Source organism: Salmo trutta, unplaced genomic scaffold, assembly GCF_901001165.1.
Source record: "Salmo trutta unplaced genomic scaffold, fSalTru1.1, whole genome shotgun sequence".
Taxonomy (NCBI): domain Eukaryota; kingdom Metazoa; phylum Chordata; class Actinopteri; order Salmoniformes; family Salmonidae; genus Salmo; species Salmo trutta.
In genome coordinates this window covers 291,429-313,614 of record NW_021822222.1, presented here as the reverse complement: position 1 = coordinate 313,614, position 22,186 = coordinate 291,429, and the positions used below count along the sequence as shown (strand labels likewise).

The 22,186-nt window shown below is 47.2% G+C and overlaps 1 pseudogene; it reads right to left on the bottom strand.

Moving 5' to 3' along the window:
- Positions 1-1,204: 1,204 nt before the first annotated feature.
- On the bottom strand, positions 1,205-22,178 carry LOC115181175 (DNA repair protein complementing XP-G cells-like; annotated as a pseudogene).
- Between the last annotated feature and the right edge of the window lie 8 nt (positions 22,179-22,186).

The window sequence follows — 22,186 nt, the reverse complement described above, 5'->3', positions numbered from 1 at the left end:
AGCAGACACATCGTGTAAACAAGCAGAGACACATCGTGTAAACAAGCAGAGACACATCGTGTAAACAAGCAGAGACACATCGTGTAAACAAGCAGACACATCGTGTAAACAAGCAGAGACCATCGTGTAAACAAGCAGACACATCGTGTAAACAAGCAGAGACACATCGGTAAACAAGCAGAGACACATCGTGTAAACACAGAGACACATCGTGTAAACAAGCAGAGACACATCGTGTAAACAAGCAGAGACACATCGTGTAAACAAGCAAGACACATCGTGTAAACAAGCAGAGACACATCGTGTAAACAAGCAGAGACACATCGTGTAAACAGCAGAGCACATCGTGTAAACAAAATAACAAGACTGCCTTTGTAATACAAAAACATTTTCATTATTCCAAATCTTCATCCCAAAACATAGAAAATACACAACAGACAGACAGCAGAGACGCCTCCTTATCAACAACATCATGGGTTTAACACAGCAGCGTCTTCTACACCCGCTACGCTCATATATTATCCCTCATCATTCAGAAACACATTCAGAAAACGGTTCCCAGTTTCCCAGCGGGTTTCAGCGCCTGTTTATCGGTCGAATATATCCCCTCTGATCATCATCACCACCAGACGGTCCAGTTTTAAAGTTTAAAAGTTCTCTCACAGTGTCTTCCTCCCTCTGCCTCTCCCCCTCCACCTCTCTTCCCCCTCCCCCCACCTCTCTTCCTCCTCCCCCCCCTCCCTTCCCTCGTTGGCCCCCGACACGGACTGGGCCGTTACCATGGCGACCCAAAAAACCCCGCTGATCGTCGTCACTGTCGTCCCCGGAACTGCCGCCGCCACTCCGCATCCGTCCTACTGGGGAGGAGTTTAGGTACGCCGTTATTAGGAGGAGGTAATTCCTTCCTCTGCTGGCTGGCCCCCTCCCACAACCAGGTTGGCCCCTCCCGTATTCTGACTAACCACTCCTACTTCTTTCTTCCTTTCTTGCTGGCCACTCCCACATCATGGCTGGCTCTTCCCATATCCTCTTGAGCAGGTTCTACTGACCTCTGCCCCCAGAAACCCCCCTGATCCCTCCTCTACCTCTTCCTTTCCTCTGCTTTGGCTCTGACCCTTCCCTCTCTTAGCACTTGGACGGGGAGACAGTCCCTTCTTCTTCTTCATCTTCTCTCCCTCCGTCCTCCCTCTCTTACTCCTCCTCCGTCCTCCCTCTCTTTCTCTTTTATACAGGTGACAGCCCGGCGGAGGCGCTGGCTCTTGATGGCCTGTCTCTCCTGCCTGCTCCAGACGGAAGAACGAGTCGATACGCAGCTGGGTCTACAGGGAAAGAGGAGGGAGAGGAGGACGGAGGGAAGGGAGGAGAGGGGAGAGGAAGTAGGAGAGAGGGGAGGGAGGGAGGAGAGGGAAGAGGAAGTAGGAGAGAGGGGGGGAGGAGAGGAGGGAAGAGGAAGTAGGAGAGGGGAGGGAGGAGAGGGAAGTAGGAGAGGGGGAGGGAGGGAGGAGAGGGAGTAGGAGGAGGGGAGGGAGGGAGGGAGGGAGGGGGGGAGGAGGAGAGGGGGAAGAGGAAGTAGGGAGGAGAGGGGGAGGGAAAGGGAGGGAGGGAGGGGAAAGGAGGAGAGAGGGAGGAGAGGGGGGGGGGAGGGGGGGGGGGGAGGGAGGGAAGGGAAGGGAGGGAGAGGAATGGAGGTATACAGGACAGATCAGAGGCAAATTGAGACACATTCACAATAAATTCACTATCCAAGTCATTCACAATAAATTCACTGTTATACCCCAAGTCATTCACAATAAATTCACTGTTATAACCCCAAGTCATTCACAATAAATTCACTGTTATACCCCAAGTCATTCACATAAATTCACTGTTATACCCCAAGTCATTCACAATAAATTCACTGTTATACCCCAAGTCATTCACAATAAATTCACTGTTATACCCCAAGTCATTCTCAATAAATTCACTATCCAAGTCATTCACAATAATTCACTGTTATACCCCAAGTCATTCACAATAAATTCACTGTTATACCCCAAGTCATTCACAATAAATTCACTGTTATACCCCAAGTCATTCACAATAAATTCACTGTTATACCCCAAGTCATTCTCAATAAATTCACTGTTATACCCCAAGTCATTCTCAATAAATTCACTATCCAAGTCATTCACAATAAATTCACTGTTATACCCTAAGTCATTCACAATAAATTCACTGTTATACCCCAAGTCATTCACAATAAATTCACTGTTATACCCCAAGTCATTCACAATAAATTCACTGTTATACCCCAAGTCATTCACAATAAATTCACTGTTATACCCCAAGTCATTCACAATAAATTCACTGTTATACCCAAGTCATTCACAATAAATTCACTGTTATACCCCAAGTCATTCTCAATAAATTCACACTGTTATACCCCAAGTCATTCACAATAATTCACTGTTATACCCCAAGTCATTCACAATAAATCACTGTTATACCCCAAGTCATTCACAATAAATTCACTGTTATACCCCAAGTCATTCACAATAAATTCACTGTTATACCCCAAGTCATTCACAATAAATTCACTGTTATACCCCAAGTCATTCACAATAAATTCACTGTTATACCCCAAGTCATTCACAATAAATTCACTATCCAAGTCATTCACAATAAATTCTCTGTTATACCCCAAGTCATTCTCAATAAATTCACTGTTATACCCCCAAGTCATTCACAATAAATTCACTGTATACCCCAAGTCATTCACAATAAATTCACTGTTATACCCCAAGTCCATTCACAAGAAATTCTCTGTTAGACCCCAAGTCATTCACAATAAATGCACTGTTATATACCCCAAGTCATTCACAATAATTCACTGTTATACCCCAAGTCATTCTCATAAATTCACTGTTATACCCCAAGTCATTCACAATAAATTCACTGTTATAACCCCAAGTCATTCACAATAATTACACTGTTATACCCCAAGTCATTCTCAAAAATTCACTGTTATAACCCCAAGTCATTCACAATAAATTCACTGTTATACCCCAAGTCATTCACAATAAATTCACTGTTTATAACCCCAAGTCAGTCAACAATAAATTCACTGTTATAACCCAAGTCATTCTCAATAATTCACTGTTATAACCCCCAAGTCATTCACAATAAATTCACTGTTATACACCCAAGTCATTCACAATAAATTCACTGTTATACCCCAAGTCATTCACAATAAATTCACTGGTTATACCCCAAGTCTTCACAATAAATTCTCGTGTTATACCCCAAGTCATTGTCAATCTGTACTTGTAATAATTAGGACCATTGACCCAGACTGGTACCTGCTGTGTGCTGAGCTGTTTGATAACAGGATGTAGAGTCCTCTTCTGTCTTCCTGCTGTTCCAACCAAAACGACTCTCACAGAACGTTGGCTTAGGGTTAAGAAAAGCTGTGTAGTGCCTCAAAGATGACACACACACACACACACACACACACACACACACACACACAGAAACCAGGGACACAAACACACACAGAAGCAGGGACACAAACACACACAGAAGCAGGGACACACACACACCACACCACACACACACACACAGAAGCAGGGACACACACACACACACACACACACACACACAGAAGCAGGGACACACACACAAGCAGGGACACACACACACACACACACACAACACACACACCACACACACACACACACACACACACACACTCCTAGAGGATATTCCTTGAGGAGGTCGAGATGTGGGCGTCCCCAGCTAAAGGAGCTTTCTGATAGGTCGACACTGGGCTGCAGGATAGGGCAGTTGCCACCGCAGGGGTCTGGGAAACCCGTCCGCAGCTGAAGGCCTCTCAGCTTCCTCTTGACCTTGGAGTCACGGGGGTCCAGAGGCCAGACGCTGCTGCTGCTGGGCCGAGGACCACCACTCACTGGAAGGGTCAAAACGGAGACAAAAGCATCAGACAGCATTGTGCCGTCTCTGTGATCTCTGAGGGAATTGAAACCCACAACCTCGGCATAGATAAAAAGAGCCACACTGGACAACTAGTTCATTATTCATCACCACACAAATATATATATATATATATATATATATATATATATATATAGATACACACACACATCACACACACACACACACCGTTCCTGACTGGTTCTGTACCAGGTCCAATCTACCATGAACATCCTGACTGGTTCTGTACCAGGTCCAATCTACCTGAACATCCTGACTGGTTCTGTACCAGGTCCAATCTACCTGAACATCCTGACTGGTTTCTGTGCCAGGTCCAATCTACCTGAACATCCTGACTGGTTCTGTACCAGGTCCATCTACCTGAACATCCTGACTGGTTCTGTGCCAGGTCCATCTACCTGAACATCCTGACTGGTTCTGTACCAGGTCCAGGGAACAGACCAATCTACCTGAACATCCTGACTGGTTCTGTACCAGGTCCAATGTACCTGAACATCCTGACTGGTTCTGTACCAGGTCCAATCTACCTGAACATCCTGACTGGTTCTGTGCCAGGTCCAATCTACCTGAACATCCTGACTGGTTCTGTACCAGGGTCCAATCTACCTGAACATCCTGACTGGTTCTGTGCCAGGTCAATCTACCTGAACATCCTGACTGGTTCTGTACCAGGTCCAGGGAACAGACCAATCTACCTGAACATCCTGACTGGTTCTGTACCAGGTCCAATCTACCTGAACATCCTGACTGGTTCTGTACCAGGTCCAATCTACCTGAACATCCTGACTGGTTCTGTACCAGGTCCAGGGAACAGACCAATCTACCTGAACATCCTGACTGGTTCTGTACCAGGTTCCAATCTACCTGAACATCCTGACTGGTTCTGTACCAGTCCGGGGAACTCGTTGAGGATCTCCATGCCGGTCACGTAGCCAAACCCCAGGGACTCCCTCCGTGTAGTCACTACCCAGCAGGTAGGCCAGGTTAATCAGCTTGGTACGGTCCACACCTGGGGGGGACGAGGGTTAGAGAGAGGAGTCTAGTGGGGGGGTTGGTGTCTAGTGGTTTGGGTGGGGGGGGGGGGGGGGGGGGTTGGTGTCTAGTGGTTTGGGTGGGTGGGGGGGGGGGTGGTGTCTAGTGGTTTGGGTGGGTGGGGGGGGTTGGTGTCTAGTGGTTTGGGTGGGGGGGGTTGGTGTCTAGTGGTTTGGGTGGGTGGGGGGGGGTTGGTGTGTAGTGGTTTGGGTGGGGGGGTGGGGGTTGGTGTCTAGTGGTTTGGGTGGGGGGGATTGGTGTCTAGTGGTTGGGTGGGTGGGGGGGGTGGTGTCTAGTGGTTTGGGTGGGTGGGGGGGGTTGGTGTCTAGTGGTTTGGGTGGGTGGGGGGGGTTGGTGTCTAGTGGTTTGGGTGGGTGGGGGGGTTGGTGTCTAGTGGTTTGGGTGGGTGGGGGTTGGTGTCTAGTGGTTTGGGTGGGTGGGGGGGGTTGGTGTCCTAGTGGTTGGGTGGGTGGTGGGGGGTTGGTGTCTAGTGGGTTTGGGTGGGTGGGGGGGTTGGTGTCTAGTGGTTTGGGTGGGGGGGGTTGGTGTCTAGTGGTTTGGGTGGGGGGGTTGGTGTCTAGTGGTTTGGGTGGGGGGGTGGGTGTCTAGTGGTTTGGGTGGGGGGGTTGGTGTCTAGTGGTTGGGGTGGGTGGGGGGGTTGGTGTCTCTAGTGTTGGGTGGGTGGGGGGTTGGTGTCTAGTGGTTTGGGTGGGTGGGGGGGTGGTGTCTAGTGGTTGGGTGGGTTGGTGTCTAGTGGTTGGGGTGGGTGGGGGGGGTTGGTGCTAGTGGTTTGGGTGGGTGGGTGGGGGGGTTGGTGTCTAGTGGTTGGGTGGTTTGGGTGGGTTGGTGTCTAGGGTTTGGGTGGGTTGGGGTGTCTAGTGGTTTGGGTATGTGGGGGGGGTTGGTGTCTAGTGGTTTGGGTGGGTGGGGGGGTCGGTGTCTAGTGTTTGGGTGGGTGGGGGGGTTGTGTCTAGTGGTTTGGGTGGGTGGGGGGGGTCGGTGTCCTAGTGTTTGGGTGGGTGGGGGGGGTTGGTGTCTAGTGGTTTGGGTGGGGGGGGGTGTGTCTAGTGTTTGGGGGGGGGGGGGGGGGGGGTGGGGGGGGCTTGGGTCTAGTGGTTTGGGTGGGGGGGGGGTGGGTGTCTAGTGGTTTGGGTGGGGGGGGGGGGTGGTGTCTAGTGTTTGGGTGGGGGGGGGTGGTGTCTAGTGGTTTGGGTGGGGGGGGGGGTTTGGGGTGGGGGGGTAGTTCTAGTTGGTTCTGTAGATCTAGGTACCGGTAGGGTTCTACGTACCCAGTTGGTTCTGTAGATCTAGGTACCGGTAGGGTTCTACGTACCCAGTTGGTTCTGTAGGTCTAGGTACCGGTAGGGTTCTACGTACCCAGTTGGTTCTGTAGGTCTAGGTACCGGTAGGGTTCTACGTACCCAGTTGGTTCTGTAGATCTACGTACTGGTAGTATTCTACGTATTTGTTCTGGCTGAAGAAGTTCTTGTAGACGTGTCGTCCTCCGAACAGCCAGACGTCGCTGTCGTCGGTGACTGTCCCGTGGGTCTGGTCGGTCCGGTCCAGCGCTGCACACTGGGCCTCGGCTTCACCGGGAGCCACCAGGAAGGGTACGCCAAACACCTCAACAGCTCCTGACGGACAAGACACACCGAGACGTTAGACCCCGGTAAGGGGATCGTCAACGACGAGGGGCTACGCTTTCTATGGGAAATAATGACCTACGGGAAAAGGTGTGTTCCACCGAGCGCTAGCAGTGAAGAACTGACCTTCCATGGAGTTGTATTATTACCCAGAAAAACCCATAGAGGCCCAGAGTTGATTATCTTGTATATAACATGGATATAATTTAACACATTGCAGGTACAAATGTGTTCAACATTCACTGAAGTAGTTAGCACGTTTACTAGATAGATACGGTAGTTTCCGTTGTAACCAAAAACAAACAAGCTTGTTTAGCTAACCAAACTAGCAGTCCTGGCTTGTTCAGCTAACCAAACTAGCAGTCCTATAGCTTGTTTAGCTAACCAAACTAGCAGTCCTATAGCTTGTTCAGCTAACCAAACTAGCAGTCCTATAGCTTGTTCAGCTAACCAAACTAGCAGTCCTATAGCTTGTTCAGCTAACCAAACTATCAGTCCTATAGCTTGTTCAGCTAACCAAACTATCAGTCCTATAGCTTGTTTAGCTCACCAAACTAGCAGTCCTAGCTTGTTTAGCTCACCAAACTAGCAGTCCTATAGCTTGTTTAGCTAACCAACTAGCAGTCCTATAGCTTGTTTAGCTAACCAAACTATCAGTCCTATAGCTTGTTTAGCTAACCAAACTATCAGTCCTATAGCTTGTTTAGCTAACCAAACTAGCAGTCCTATAGCTTGTTTAGCTAACCAAACTAGCAGTCCTATAGCTTGTTTAGCTAACCAAACTATCAGTCCTATAGCTTGTTTAGCTAACCAAACTATCAGTCCTATAGCTTGTTTAGCTCACCAAACTATCAGTCCTAGCTTGTTAGCTAACCAAACTATCAGTCCTATAGCTTGTTTAGCTAGCCAAACTATCAGTCCTATAGCTTGTTCTGCTAACCAAACTATCAGTCCTATAGCTTGTTTAGCTAACCAAACTATCAGTCCTATAGCTTGTTTAGCTAACCAAACTAGCAGACCTATAGCTTGTTTAGCTAACCAAACTAGCAGTCCTAGCTTGTTTAGCTAACCAAAATAGCAGTCCTAGCTTGTTCAGCTAACCAAACAGCGTCCTAGCTTGTTCAGTAACCAAACTAGCAGTCCTAGCTTGTTCGCTAACCACAACTAGCAGTCCTAGCTTGTTCAGCTACCAAACTAGCAGTCCTAGCTTGTTCAGAGCTAACCAAACTATCAGTCCTAAGCTTGTTCAGCTATACCAAACTATCAGTCCTATAGCTTGTTCAGCTAACCAAACTATCAGTCCTAGCTTGTTAGCTAACCAAACTATCAGTCCTATAGCTTGTTGAGCTAACCAAACTAACAGTCCTATAGCTGTTGAGCTACCAAACTATCAGTCCTATAGCTTGTTTTAGCTAACCAAACTAGCAGTCCTAGCTTGTTTAGCTAACCAAACTAGCAGTCCTAGCTTGTTTAGCTAACCAAACTAGCAGTCCTAGCTTGTTTAGCTAACCAAACTAGCAGTCCCAGATTGTTGAGCTAACCAAACTATCAGTCCTATAGCTTGTTGAGCTAACCAAACTATCAGTCCTATAGCTTGTTGAGCTAACCAAACTATCAGTCCTATAGCTTGTTTAGCTAACCAAACTATCAGTCCTATAGCTGTTTAGTCTAACCAAACTATCAGTCCTATAGCTTGTTTAGCTAACAAAACTATCAGTCCTATAGCTTGTTCAGCTAACCAAACTATCAGTCCTATAGCTTGTTTAGCTAACCAAACTATCAGTGCTATAGCTTGTTTAGCTAACCAAACTATCAGTCCTATAGCTTGTTTAGCTAACCAAACTAATCAGTCCTATAGCTTGTTCAGCTAACCAAACTATCAGTCCTATAGCTTGTTTAGCTAACCAAACTATCAGTCCTATAGCTTGTTTAGCTAACCAAACTATCAGTCCTATAGCTTGTTTAGCTAACCAAACTATCAGTCCTATAGCTTGTTTAGCTAACCAAACTATCAGTCCTATAGCTTGTTTAGCTAACCAAACTATCAGTCCTATAGCTTGTTTAGCTAACCAAACAAGCAGTCCTATAGCTTGTTTAGCTAACCAAACTATCAGTCCTAGCTTGTTTAGCTAACCAAACTAGCAGTCCTATAGCTTGTTTAGCTAACCAAACTATCAGTCGTATAGCTTGTTTAGCTAACCAAACTATCAGTCCTATAGCTTGTTGAGCTAACCAAACTAGCAGTCCTATAGCTTGTTTAGCTAACCAAACTAGCAGTCCTAGCTTGTTCAGCTAACCAAACTAGCAGTCCTAGCTTGTTCAGCTAACCAAACTAGCAGTCCTAGCTTGTTCAGCTAACCAAACTATCAGTCCTAACTTGTTCAGCTAACCAAACTATCAGTCCTATAGCTTGTTTAGCTAACCAAACTAGCAGTCCTATAGCTTGTTTAGCTAACCAAACAAGCAGTCCTATAGCTTGTTCAGCTAACCAAACTATCAGTCCTACAGCTTGTTTAGCTAACCAAACTATCAGTCCTATAGCTTGTTTAGCTAACCAAACTATCAGTCCTATAGCTTGTTTAGCTAACCAAACAAGCAGTCCTATAGCTTGTTTAGCTAACCAAACTATCAGCTTAAGTCCTAGCTTGTTTAGCTAACCAAACTAGCAGTCCTATAGCTTGTTTAGCTAACCAAACTAGCAGTCCTATAGCTTGTTTAGCTAACCAAACTATCAGTCCTATAGCTTGTTCAGCTAACCAAACTATCAGTCCTATAGCTTGTTCAGCTAACCAAACTAGCAGTCCTAGCTTGTTTAGCTAACCAAACTAGCAGTCCTAGCTTGTTTAGCTAACCAAACTAGCAGTCCTAGCTTGTTTAGCTAACCAAACTAGCAGTCCCAGATTGTTGAGCTAACCAAACTATCAGTCCTATAGCTTGTTGGAGCTAAACCAAACTAGCAGTCCTATAGCTTGTTTAGCTAACCAAACTATCAGTCCTATAGCTTGTTTAGCTAACCAAACTATCAGTCCTATAGCTTGTTCAGCTAACCAAACTATCAGTCCTATAGCTTGTTTAGCTAACCAAACAAGCAGTCCTATAGCTTGTTCAGCTAACCAAACTATCAGTCCTATAGCTTGTTTAGCTAACCAAACTATCAGTCCTATAGCTTGTTTAGCTAACCAAACTATCAGTCCTATAGCTTGTTTAGCTAACCAAACTAGCAGTCCTAGTTTGTTGAGCTAACCAAACTATCAGTCCTATAGCTTGTTGAGCTAACCAAACTAGCAGTCCTATAGCTTGTTTAGCTAACCAAACTAGCAGTCCTAGCTTGTTCAGCTAACCAAACTAGCAGTCCTAGCTTGTTCAGCTAACCAAACTAGCAGTCCTAGCTTGTTCAGCTAACCAAACTATCAGTCCTAACTTGTTCAGCTAACCAAACTATCAGTCCTATAGCTTGTTTAGCTAACCAAACTAGCAGTCCTATAGCTTGTTTAGCTAACCAAACAAGCAGTCCTATAGCTTGTTCAGCTAACCAAACTATCAGTCCTATAGCTTGTTTAGCTAACCAAACTATCAGTCCTATAGCTTGTTTAGCTAACCAAACTATCAGTCCTATAGCTTGTTTAGCTAACCAAACAAGCAGTCCTATAGCTTGTTTAGCTAACCAAACTATCAGTCCTAGCTGTTTAGCTAACCAAACTAGCAGTCCTATAGCTTGTTTAGCTAACCAACTAGCTCCTAAAGTCCTATAGCTTGTTTAGCTAACCAAACTATCAGTCCTATAGCTTGTTCAGCTAACCAAACTATCAGTCCTATAGCTTGTTCAGCTAACCAAACTATCAGTCCTATAGCTTGTTTAGCTAACCAAACTATCAGTCCCTAGTTGTTGAGCTAACCAAACTATCAGTCCTATAGATTGTTGAGCTAACCAAACTATCAGTCCTATAGCTTGTTTAGCTAACCAAACTAGCAGTCCTAGCTTGTTTAGCTAACCAAAACTAGCAGTCCTAGCTTGTTTAGCTAACTAAACTAGCAGTCCTAGCTTGTTTAGCTAACCAAACTAGCAGTCCCAGATTGTTGAGCTAACCAAACTATCAGTCCTATAGCTTGTTGAGCTAACCAAACTATCAGTCCTATAGCTTGTTGAGCTAACCAAACTATCAGTCCTATAGCTTGTTGAGCTAACCAAACTATCAGTCCTATAGCTTGTTGAGCTAACCAAACTATCAGTCCTATAGCTTGTTTAGCTAACCAAACAAGCAGTCCTATAGCTTGTTCAGCTAACCAAACTATCAGTCCTATAGCTTGTTTAGCTAACCAAACTATCAGTCCTATAGCTTGTTTAGCTAACCAAACAAGCAGTCCTATAGCTTGTTTAGCTAACCAAACTATCAGTCCTAGCTTGTTTAGCTAACCAAACTAGCAGTCCTATAGCTTGTTTAGCTAACCAAACTAGCAGTCCTATAGCTTGTTTAGCTAACCAAACTATCAGTCCTATAGCTTGTTCAGCTAACCAAACTATCAGTCCTTTAGCTTGTTTAGCTAACCAAACTAGCAGTCCTAGTTTGTTGAGCTAACCAAACTATCAGTCCTATAGCTTGTTGAGCTAACCAAACTATCAGTCCTATAGCTTGTTTAGCTAACCAAACTAGCAGTCCTAGCTTGTTTAGCTAACCAAACTAGCAGTCCTAGCTTGTTTAGCTAACCAAACTAGCAGTCCTAGCTTGTTTAGCTAACCAAACTAGCAGTCCCAGATTGTTGAGCTAACCAAACTATCAGTCCTATAGCTTGTTGAGCTAACCAAACTATCAGTCCTATAGCTTGTTCAGCTAACCAAACTATCAGTCCTATAGCTTGTTTAGCTAACCAAACTAGCAGTCCTAGCTTGTTTAGCTAACCAAACTATCAGTCCTATAGCTTGTTTAGCTAACCAAACTATCAGTCCTATAGCTTGTTTAGCTAACCAAACAAGCAGTCCTATAGCTTGTTTAGCTAACCAAACTATCAGTCCTAGCTTGTTTAGCTAACCAAACTAGCAGTCCTATAGCTTGTTTAGCTAACCAAACTATCAGTCGTATAGCTTGTTGAGCTAACCAAACTATCAGTCCTATAGCTTGTTGAGCTAACCAAACTATCAGTCCTATAGCTTGTTTAGCTAACCAAACTAGCAGTCCTAGCTTGTTTAGCTAACCAAACTAGCAGTCCTAGCTTGTTTAGCTAACCAAACTAGCAGTCCTAGCTTGTTTAGCTAACCAAACTAGCAGTCCCAGATTGTTGAGCTAACCAAACTATCAGTCCTATAGCTTGTTGAGCTAACCAAACTATCAGTCCTATAGCTTGTTGAGCTAACCAAACTATCAGTCCTATAGCTTGTTTAGCTAACCAAACTATCAGTCCTATAGCTTGTTTAGCTAACCAAACTATCAGTCCTATAGCTTGTTTAGCTAACCAAACTATCAGTCCTATAGCTTGTTCAGCTAACCAAACTATCAGTCCTATAGCTTGTTTAGCTAACCAAACTATCAGTCCTATAGCTTGTTTAGCTAACCAAACTATCAGTCCTATAGCTTGTTTAGCTAACCAAACTATCAGTCCTATAGCTTGTTTAGCTAACCAAACTATCAGTCCTATAGCTTGTTTAGCTAACCAAACTATCAGTCCTATAGCTTGTTTAGCTAACCAAACAAGCAGTCCTATAGCTTGTTTAGCTAACCAAACTAGCAGTCCTATAGCTTGTTTAGCTAACCAAACTATCAGTCGTATAGCTTGTTTAGCTAACCAAACTATCAGTCCTATAGCTTGTTTAGCTAACCAAACTATCAGTCCTATAGCTTGTTTAGCGAACCAAACTAGCAGTCCTAGTTTGTTGAGCTAACCAAACTATCAGTCCTATAGCTTGTTGAGCTAACCAAACTAGCAGTCCTATAGCTTGTTTAGCTAACCAAACTAGCAGTCCTAGCTTGTTTAGCTAACCAAACTAGCAGTCCTAGCTTGTTTAGCTAACCAAACTAGCAGTCCCAGATTGTTGAGCTAACCAAACTATCAGTCCTATAGCTTGTTGAGCTAACCAAACTATCAGTCCTATAGCTTGTTTAGCTAACCAAACTATCAGTCCTATAGCTTGTTTAGCTAACCAAACTATCAGTCCTATAGCTTGTTTAGCTAACCAAACTATCAGTCCTATAGCTTGTTCAGCTAACCAAACTATCAGTCCTATAGCTTGTTTAGCTAACCAAACTATCAGTCCTATAGCTTGTTTAGCTAACCAAACTATCAGTCCTATAGCTTGTTTAGCTAACCAAACTAGCAGTCCTATAGCTTGTTCAGCTAACCAAACTAGCAGTCCTATAGCTTGTTCAGCTAACCAAACTATCAGTCCTATAGCTTGTTTAGCTAACCAAACTATCAGTCCTATAGCTTGTTTAGCTAACCAAACTATCAGTCCTATAGCTTGTTTAGCTAACCAAACTAGCAGTCCTAGCTTGCTATTATGAAAATCGAATTCAACGACGCCAATAAATGTTTTCAATTTGACTTTTGCTTTCAAAAGCAGCTTAAAACATAAAAGAAAACATAAAACATGTAAGAATGAACTGTAACCGTTGAATTCTACCGTGCTGATATACAGTCCGTTACATGGAAATAATGCCCTTTCAAGCCAATCAGAAACATGGATTCAACAATGTCCTGGTATAAACACATATAAACTCAGCAGAAGAATACGGGGCATTATAAGCACTGAAATAGACCCAGGGTTTTTCCTGGATAAAAAAAGGGGCTTAGGCGGTGACCATGGCTGGCATGTTTTCAGTTTTAAAGCAAATTTCCTGTAAATCTATACCTTTTGCCATGGAGCTGAGAGAACAGGCTGCAGTTTTACGTCTCATTTCCTGTAAATCTATACCTTTTGCCATGGACAATGCTGTGATCTTTTAATCAAAACATAACCACGTCAATACTGATAACTTTCAATCACTTATTTTGGTGATTGTTTAGTTTCTCAAAGATTGTAGGATATTATTATAAGAAACTCTACCGTTCAATAGTTTGGGGTCACTTAGAAATGTCCTTGTTTTTGAAACATTAAAATGGTCCATTAAAATAACATCAAATTGATCAGAAATACAGTGTAGACATTGTTAATGTTGTAAATGACTATTGTAGCTGGAAACAGCTGATTTTTTATGGAATATCTACATAGGCGTACAGAGTCCCATTATCAGCAACCATCACTCCTGTGTTCCAATGGCATGTTGTGTTAGCTAATCCAAGTTTATCATTTTAAAAGGCTAATAGATCATTAGAAAACCCTTTTGCAATTATGTTAGCACAGCAGAAAACTGTTGTTTTGATTAAAGAAGCAATAAAACTGGCCTTCTTTAGACTAGTTGAGTATCTGGAGCATCAGCATTTGTGGGTTCGATTACAGGCTCAAAATGGCCAGAAACAAAGAACTTTCTTCTGAAACTCGTCAGTCTATTCTTATTCCATGCCAGAAATTGCCAAGAAACTGAAGATCGCGTACAACGCTGTGTATTACTCCCTTCACAGAACAGCGCAAACTGGCTCTAACCAGAACAGAAAGAGGAGTGGGAGGCCCCGGTGCACAACTGAGCAAGAGGACAAGTACATTAGAGTGTCCAGTTTGAGAAACAGACGCCTCAACTGGCAGCTTCATTAAATATTACCCGCAAAACACCAGTCTCAACGTCAACAGTGAAGAGGCGACTCCGGGATGCTGGCCTTCTAGGCAGAGTTGCAAAGAAACGGCCATATCTCAGACTGGCCAATAAAAAGAAAAGATTAAGATGGGCAAAAGAACAGACACTGGACAGAGGAAGATTGGAAAAAAAGTTTGGGGCAGAGTCAGGGTCAAACACAATCACACCCACTATGAACACTGTTGGTGCAGGGTGGGAAAACAAACAGAACACAATAATACCCCCTTTATCAGACTGACTAAATGTGTGTGTTGACTGTGTCCCCTACCTGGCTCTCCAGACACATCTGTCCGGTAACGGTGGCAGCGATGCGTTCCTGCTGCTGCTTCTGTTCTCTCAGACTGGACTGCTGCTCTCCAAGACTGCTCTCTAGCGCCACCAGCTCATCCTGGTGGACAATACAGGTACTGCATCAACCCAGTTCCACTACTGTACACAGTAACAGCTCCCCCTACAGGACAACACAGGTACTGCATCAACCCAGTTCCACTACTGAACACAGTAACAGCTCCCCCTACAGGACAATACAGGTACTGCATCAACCCAGTTCCACTACACAGTAACAGCTCCCCCTACAGGACAATACAGATACTGCATCAACCCAGTTCCACTACTGTACACAGTAACAGCTCCCCCTACAGGACAATACAGGTACTGCATCAACCCAGTTCCACTACACAGTAACAGCTCCCCCTACAGGACAATACAGGTACTGCATCAACCCAGTTCCACTACTGTACACAGTAACAGCTCCCCCTACAGGACAATACAGGTACTGCATCAACCCAGTTCCACTACACAGTAACAGCTCCTCCTACAGGACAATACAGGTACTGCATCAACCCAGTTCCACTACACAGTAACAGCTCCTCCTACAGGACAATACAGGTACTGCATCAACCCAGTTCCACTACTGAACACAGTAACAGCTCCTCCTACAGGACAATACAGGTACTGCATCAACCCAGTTCCACTACACAGTAACAGCTCCCCCTACAGGACAATACAGGTACTGCATCAACCCAGTTCCACTACACAGTAACAGCTCCTCCTACAGGACAATACAGGTACTGCATCCTCAAATCTCTACTGTACAAACAGCTCCTCCTACAGGACAACACAGGTACTGCATCCTCAAATCTCTACTGTACAAACAGCTCCCCCTACAGGACATCACAAATGCTGCAACAACAACATCTCAACCACACACAGAGAAATAGACATTTTCCTGTCTATTTCCTGGACATCATCTCCATGCTCTGTCTTTTCACCACTAAATGTAAGCAGTACTTATCTTACCACGTTGATGTCTTCCCACTCGTTGCGTAGAGGAACAGACGCTGAGGCAGGAAGAGCTGGGCTGGTCTCTGTGGGAGGCTCCTCTTCCTCCTCCTTCTCTTCCAAAGGGATAGCTCTGCTACTTAAAGCCTCCTCCTCTTCCTCCTCCCTCTCTTCCAAAGGGATAGCTCTGCTACTTAAAGCCTCCTCCTCTTCCTCCTTCTCTTCCAAAGGGATAGCTCTGCTACTTAAAGCCTCCTCTTCTTCCTCCTTCTTCTTCTTCTTGGCCACGTCTTCCTGTGCCTTAGATGGAGCACCGCCCCCAACCTCTATCGGTGAATCATCTGTCTCCTCCTCCTCCTTTAGCTCCTCTCCTTCAGACACGTCAATGAAGCTCTCTGAGTCACTGTCCTCCTCACCGTCCTCCATCTTCACAATCTGTCCATTCCTCTCCTCCTGCGATGGAGGTAAAGGCCCAGTCAGTAGGCTTCTCCTCCCCGTGTTCTGTCCATTCCTCTCCTCCTGCGATGGAGGTAAAGGCCCAGTCAGTAGGCTTCTCCTCCCCGTGTCCTGTCCATTCCTCTCCTCCTGCGATGGAGGTAAAGGCCCAGTCAGTAGGCTTCTCCTCCCCGTGTCCTGTCCATTCCTCTCCTCCTGCGATGGAGGTAAAGGCCCAGTCAGTAGGCTTCTCCTCCCCGTGTTCTGTCCATTCCTCTCCTCCTGCGATGGAGGTAAAGGCCCAGTCAGTAGGCTTCTCCTCCCCGTGTCCTGTCCATTCCTCTCCTCCTGCGATGGAGGTACAGGCCCAGTCAGTAGGCTTCTCCTCCCCGTGTCCTGTCCATTCCTCTCCTCCTGCGATGGAGGTAAAGGCCCAGTCAGTAGGCTTCTCCTCCCCGTGTCCTGTCCATTCCTCTCCTCCTGCGATGGAGGTAAAGGCCCAGTCAGTAGGCTTCTCCTCCCCGTGTTCTGTCCATTCCTCTCCTCCTGCGATGGAGGTAAAGGCCCAGTCAGTAGGCTTCTCCTCCCCGTGTCCTGTCCATTCCTCTCCTCCTGCGATGGAGGTAAAGGCCCAGTCAGTAGGCTTCTCCTCCCCGTGTCCTGTCCATTCCTCTCCTCCTGCGATGGAGGTAAAGGCCCAGTCAGTAGGCTTCTCCTCCCCGTGTCCTGTCCATTCCTCTCCTCCTGCGATGGAGGTAAAGGCCCAGTCAGTAGGCTTCTTCTCCCCGTGTTCTTCTCTCTGTTTAGACCTGATGAAGGAATGACACAGAGATCCTGACCCAAACTGTCCCCCTGACTTACTGCAGAGTGGAAAGCTCTGTTCCTGTTGTCGATGGCTTGCTCCAACTCCTCTCTGTTCCTGTTGTCGATGGCTTGCTCCAACTCCTCTCTGTTCCTGTTGTCGATGGCTTGCTCCAACTCCTCTCTGTTCCTGTTGTCGATGGCTTGCTCCAACTCCTCTCTGTTCCTGTTGTCGATGGCTTGCTCCAACTCCTCTCTGTTCCTGTTGTCGATGGCTTGCTCCAACTCCTCTCTGTTCCTGTTGTCGATGGCTTGCTCCAACTCCTCTCTGTTCCTCCTCAGAATCTCCTCCACCTCCTCTCTGTTCCTCCTGGTGGCGGTTTCATCCTGTTCCTCCCTGCCGAGGAGCACCCTGTCCGCGGGAGGAATGGGGAGGCTAAGGGGGAGGGGCGACTGTTGCTCATCGCCCTTCTCCACCTCAAGCCTGTCCTCATTGGTCAGAGTTGTCCTCAAGGGCGTGTCCTTCCCTTCAGTCTCCTCCTGTGAGCTGCTGATGACGACCAATCGGTTCGCAGGACGCTGGTGACTGGGAGAGTGGGGCTTAACAGGAGAATTGCCAATCATGGTGGCGTATTGGGACGGGCCTACCTCCAACTCTTCTCCCATGGCTCGCTGAATGGCCAGGAGGGTACGAGGAGACACACTGCCACCAGCACCCTCCTCCTCAGCCCTCCTCCCTCCCCTACCCCAGGAGCTATCCTCCTCCTCAGCCCTCCTTCCTCCCCTACCCCAGGAGCTATCCTCCTCCTCCTCCTCAGCCCTCCTCCCTCCCCTACCCCAGGAGCTATCCTCCTCCTCCTCAGGCCTCCTTCCTCCCCTACCCCAGGAGCTATCCTCCTCATCAGCCCTCCTCCCTCCCCTACCCCAGGAGCTATCCTCCTCCTCAGCCCTCCTTCCTCCCCTACCCCAGGAGCTATCCTCCTCCTCCTCAGCCCTCCTTCCTCCCCTACCCCAGGAGCTATCCTCCTCCTCCTCGTCTGAGAAGCTGCTATCCATGGCAGCCTGGATGGCCTTCAGTGTCCTAGGGGAAGTCGGTGCTGTGTCTCCCAGGCTCGGGTTAGTGTCCTGGGGATGTTTAGACGATGATGAGGGTCCCTCCTCCAGGCTCTCCTCCTCTGAGATGGGTCTCCAAAGGGGATCAGGTCTCTGCCTTCCCCCCGTCCTAATCCTCCCTGACAGGGGACCACCCAGCCAGGGAGAGGCCGCAGGCTGGATGTCTGGGACCCTCTCACTGTTGTCGGTCTTCTTCGGACCTGAGGAGCGAGCGCACACACACACACACACACAGAGCATATGAGGGGATGAGTTTGAACAGGTCAATGCGGAGAATCGCTAAATTTGATCGCTGACCCCCCCCCCCCTTTCAACCTCTAACCTTTGATGAGGATGTAGTGGGTGGAGTCTTCTGAGAGGAGGCGTCGTGTCTCCACGCTGTGCCCCTCCCCCTGGTTGTATAGCTCCACCCCCGGGGCGTTCCCTGCACTCCGGTTGGACATCTCTCTCTCCACCCCCTCCAGACGCACGTTCAGCTTGTTCCTCTGCAGCAGCCCTGCTAGCTGGTACTGGGAGAAGTCACCTGACCTCTGGGAGAGGGGGGGGGGGGGCTGGGTTAGGGGGTGGTACCTCAGGAGGTGTGTGGTACATGGTGTGTGGTACATGGTGTGTGGTACATGGTGTGTGGTACCTCAGGAGGTGTGTGGTACATGGTGTGTGGTACCTCAAGAGGTGTGTGGTACATGGTGTGTGGTACATGGTGTGTGGTACCTCAGGAGGTGTGTGTGGTACATGGTGTGTGGTACCTCAGGAGGTGTGTGGTACATGGTGTGTTGTACCTCAGGAGGTGTGTGGTACATGGTGTGTGGTACCTCAGGAGATGTGTGGTACATGGTGTGTGGTACCTCAGGAGGTGTGTGGTACATGGTGTGTGGTACATGGTGTGTGGTACCTGGCGTGTGGTACATGGTGTGTGGTACATGGTGTGTGGTACATGGTGTGTGGTACCTCAGGAGGTGTGTGGTACATGGTGTGTGGTACCCCAGGAGGTGTGCGTGGTACCTCAGGAGGTGTGCGTGGTACATGGTGTGTGGTACATGGTGTGTGGTACCTCAGGTGGTGTGTGGTACATGATGTGTGGTACCTCAGGAGGTGTGTGGTACCTCAGGAGGTGTGTGGTACATGGTGTGTGGTACCTCAGAAGGTGTGTGGTACATGGTGTGTGGTACATGGTGTGTGGTACCTCAGGAGGTGTGTGTGGTACATGGTGTGTGGTACCTCAGGAGGTGTGTGGTACATGGTGTGTTGTACCTCAGGAGGTGTGTGGTACATGGTGTGTGGTACCTCAGGAGATGTGTGGTACATGGTGTGTGGTACCTCAGGAGGTGTGTGGTACATGGTGTGTGGTACATGGTGTGTGGTACCTGGCGTGTGGTACATGGTGTGTGGTACATGGTGTGTGGTACATGGTGTGTGGTACCTCAGGAGGTGTGTGGTACATGGTGTGTGGTACCTCAGGAGGTGTGTGGTACCTCAGGAGGTGTGTGGTACATGGTGTGTGGTGCATGGTGTGTGGTGCATGGTGTGTGGTACATGGTGTGTGGTACATGGTGTGTGGTACCTCAGGAGGTGTATGGTACATGGTGCGTCGTCTCTTGCTGAATTCCTTCATGTCTTTAAGAATCTCGTGTTTCACCTCAGGAGGCATGGCAGAAAACTCCTCAGAGTTGATGTCCACAGAGTCTTCATAGAAATCCCCCTGACAGACAGACAGACAGAGACATACGCACAAACAGACAGACAGACAGACAGACAGACAGACAGACAGACAGACGTCACAACGTAGCAAAAACGTTATGAAACAAAAAGGAATACAGTGTTCTTATTGGACAAGTTGATAAAGCACCGCCCTCTCTGTTTTCTCCTCTATCACATGACGTGGGTGTTGACCTCACCTGGTAGATGTGACGGCTGTCCTCCTCCTCCTGCTCCTCCTCTGAGCTGCTCCTCTCTCTCTCCTCCTCCTCCTGGGCTGGCAGGGCAGGCAGAATGTACATGTCCTCCTCTCTCCTCCCAGCAGACAGGCTGGGCAGATGATCCTGACTGGAGCAGAAACACAACACAGAGAGATTGGTTACAGGTCTATACACAGACCAGATCTTCTATGAAACATGGAATGGTCCGTGTTCAGACGTCACCATCTTAGTGCTTGTAGATCTGTTATGAAGCTCTGAGCGGGCTTTGCCTTTCATTTAGGTCATGGTCTTCCTCCTCTCCTCTCCTCTCCCTTCCTCACCTCCTCTCCTCTCCCTTCCTTACCTCCTCTCCCTTCCTCCCCTCTCATCTCCTCTCCCTTCCTCTCCCTTCTTCACCTCCTCTCCTCACCTCTCTCTGCTCCTCTCCCTTCCTCCTCTCCTCACCTCCTCCTCTCCTCCCCTCTCTCTCTGCTCCTCTCCTCCCCTCCCCTCTCCTCACCTCCTCTCTCCCAGAGCAGCTTTGATGGCCTGTCTCTTCAGGAAGGTCTTGAGGAGTTTGTCATTGGTCTGTTTGGACTCCATAGTCTTCTCCTCCTTCCTCTGTCTTCTGATGGCCTGGAGGGAAGCACAGGGTTAACACACACACACACACACACACACACACACACACACACACACACACACACACACACACACACACACACACACACACACACACACACACAAACATAAAAACACAGACAGACAGACAGACAGACAGACAGACAGACAGACAGACCACATAAACAAACACACACACACACACACACACACACACACACACACACACACACACACACACACACACACAGACAGACAGACAGACAGACAGACAGACAGACAGACAGACCACATAAACACACACAGACAGACAGACCACATAAACAAACACACAGACAGACAGACAGACAGACAGACAGACAGACAGACAGACAGACAGACAGACAGACAGACAGACAGACCACATAAACACACACACACACACACACACACACACACACACACACACACACACACACAAACATAAAAACACACACAGACAGACAGACAGACAGACAGACAGACAGACAGACAGACAGACAGACAGACATACACAGACATACACAGACATACAGACAGACAGACCACATAAACAAACACACACACACACACATGGATGGACAGACGGACAGACAGACAGACAGACAGACAGACCACATAAACACAGACAGACAGACAGACCACATAAACAAACACACACACAGACAGACAGACAGACAGACAGACAGACAGACAGACCACATAAACACACAGACAGACAGACCACATAAACACACAGACAGACAGACAGACAGACAGACAGACAGACAGACCACATAAACACACACACACACACACACACACACACACACACACACACACACACACACACACACACACACACACACACACACCAGGGTCTGTTTCTTGATCAGAGGTGCATCTCCATCGAACACGAAGACAGGTCTGATGCGGAAAAAGAGCAATTTACAGAGGCGATGGAACAAGGTGAGGAGGTGGGCGTTCTGGACACTGTTACCCTCCCTGTCTCTCACACCCTTCACCGCCTGGTTCAACCAGATACTGATGTCTGGGAGGGGGACAGGGTCAAGGATATCTACTTGCACAATACACTGGACACTAATTCTATATAAGATGCAGACACATGCAAACAAACAACGTGTTATGACTGGGATATGCAGGAGGTGTGGGTGGGAGATTGACTGGAAGAAGTAGGGAACCTTACTTTTAAAAAAAAGTCAAGAACAAGAAGAGAGAAAGAGTTTAAGAGAGCAATAGGGGGGGCTCCTTGTGGTGCCCGGAAGGATACCGACAGCCAGGATCTTGCCCTCGAGTGTCTCGGGGTTGATGGGCTTCCCGGTGGTCTCAAGCAGCTTCCACAGCCCGTGTACCCCCATTGCTCTCCGAGTGACAACCTAGACAACATAAAGACAGAAATAAGACTATTAGCAAATCGCCCACATCGCAGTAGCTATTTGAAAAGCTCGATTCAAATACATACATGTGGCTATCAAACTCACCTGTACTAGAGAACAATAGTTTATTAACCAGAATTGATTATCTTCGGTACTTTGTACTAAGTTGTCTTCTCTGGGTGTAACAATATTTTATTTCCTACGGTGGAACAATGTAGCGCGGATAATAGTTCCGCATTATTCCACGGTTTGGTCATTTT